General features: G+C 61.0%; 1 protein-coding gene across 1 annotated transcript in view; it reads left to right on the forward strand.

The window, feature by feature from the left end:
- The window catches only part of HSPA12B (heat shock protein family A (Hsp70) member 12B), a 21,825-nt gene continuing 19,911 nt past the window's right edge, over positions 1–1,914 (forward strand). The window contains exon 1 of the mRNA XM_021716835.1: positions 1–42. The gene's annotated coding sequence lies outside the window, so the exon portion shown is untranslated. The remainder of the gene's footprint in view (positions 43–1,914) is intronic.

The following is a 1,914-nucleotide window of genomic DNA, read 5'->3' on the forward strand; positions in this document are numbered from 1 at the left end:
ATCGCGGCAGCTGGACAGCGTCGAGCTGTCGGGAGGGCGGAGGTGAGTCCCGGGGTGGAGGCGGCCGGGCTCCCCGAGTGGGGAAAGGCGCGGAGGTCTGCCATCCCCGGCTGTCGGCTGAGACCCCACCCAAAACCTCCAGACTCCAGGGCCCGGGGCGGGCGGATCTGCAAGCCCCTCTCTCCAGCGGGGCTGCGGGCTCAGGAAGGCGATGGGGGCGGTGAGTGAGGGCTCCCATCGCGGCTTCGAACCCCGCACGCACACAGCAGCGCGGCGGCTGGGGCTGGATGGAGTGCAGTGCCCGAGGGGGCTGGCAGGAGAGCCCTGGGCTGGGGCCACTCCAGGGACCCGGTGCCCAGGCCTGAGGTGGAGACCTGGGGTTGCGTGTGCGTGTGCCTGTGCTGGGGGTGCCTCAGACGTCCCAGGCCCTGTGGCTGGGGCGTGCAAGAGTGGGTGAGCCGCCAGGGTGCCAGGGTCTGAGGCCCAGACCTTGGATTTCTGTGGCAGAGGCCAGCTCAGAGGTCCAGGTGGGATGGGGTCCGGGCTCTCCGGGGCACGGTGGAGCCGCTCGGCGGAGCAGGGAGAGAGTAGGCTGAGTGAAGACTGAACTAAGGACACCCTGGGAAAGCAGAGCAGCCAGGAACCAGAGGAGAGAGAGGGCGCTGTGCGCAGAGCTCGGGAGAGGCTTCAGGGCCTGGGCCCTGTGAACAGAGGTTGTTTGTGAACTGGCTGCTCCCATGATGAGGACCCAAGGGGGTGCGGCAGGATGTATGGAGAGCAAAGATGAGGATGGGCTGGGGCCATGAGAGGCCGATTCTGTCATCCCCCTGCCCCAGCAGGGGACAGAGCAGCCTCCTCACTCCACAGCCGTCCACAGGTCAACTCTGCTTGAGGGCTCCTCTTCAGAACAGGGTGGGACAGCACTTTGAGGGCCATTTCTGATCTGTCCCTTGGGCCCTGGTTGGCCCAATCTGTGGCTTGGAAGAAGAGTCCTGTTCCACTAAAGGGCTGGCAGGGTGCTGGGCCCAGAGCGGTAGGCAGGAGAGGCGGGGTCCAGTGAGGAGGGCAGCTGTGAAGATCTGGGTGGGCTCTTTGCATTGTGTGGAGCCCTGAATCCCAGCAAACCACACACCCATAGTGCTCCCAGGGACATAACACCCAGCCTAAAAACACCCACTCCCACTGAGAGAATTCACTCCATCAGGCGAAGAGGCCTGGGCCGTTACATGACTTGCGGGCACCCTGGAATGCAAGTCTCTGATTGTGAATTTGTGCTCGGTCACACCCTGTCCTGGTCCCCAGTGATGGATTGGCCATGTCTATTGGGTAGAAGTCAGGGCCAGCGGTCAGGGTGAAGCTGAAGATTAGAGGTCAGTATGAGGCCAAGATTTAGGGGTCGGTCTATGGGCAGGGTTAAGGGTCTGTCTATGGGTAGGGTAGGGGTCAGGATGGGGCTAGAGTTTAGCATGTGCTTGTAGCCAGGAAACAGTTACTTTCTGTGTAAATCGAACTGGTCCACTTACCCTTAAACCCATAGGCATCACCAGTCTGAAATTAGGGGGCCCCTGGGGCAGGGGCTATCTCCCCCATTTCCAACTGTGGACTCTGCACACATCTAGCTTTTAGGAGCTGGTGTTGTCCCGAACCCCGTGGTCGGCATTCTTCTTCAACATTTCTGGGTGTGTGTGTGTGTGTGTGTGTGTGTGTGTGTGTGTGTGTGTGGTGGGGGGAGTACCATGTGCGTGCCTGCCAGCCCCCTCTACTCCCACCTCAGGGAATCTGTGGGATCCTCCTTCTTCAACACAACTTGATACAGTTCCTGCCTCTCTCCTTAAAAAAACTCAGGATGAGCCAGGCTCGGTGGCTCAGCCTGTAATCCCACGCCTTTGGGAGGCTGAGTTGAGTGGACTGCCT

Source organism: Carlito syrichta, unplaced genomic scaffold (genome assembly GCF_000164805.1).
Source record: "Carlito syrichta isolate Samal-C Ts95f unplaced genomic scaffold, Tarsius_syrichta-2.0.1 Scaffold309007, whole genome shotgun sequence".
Taxonomy (NCBI): Eukaryota; Metazoa; Chordata; class Mammalia; order Primates; family Tarsiidae; genus Carlito; species Carlito syrichta.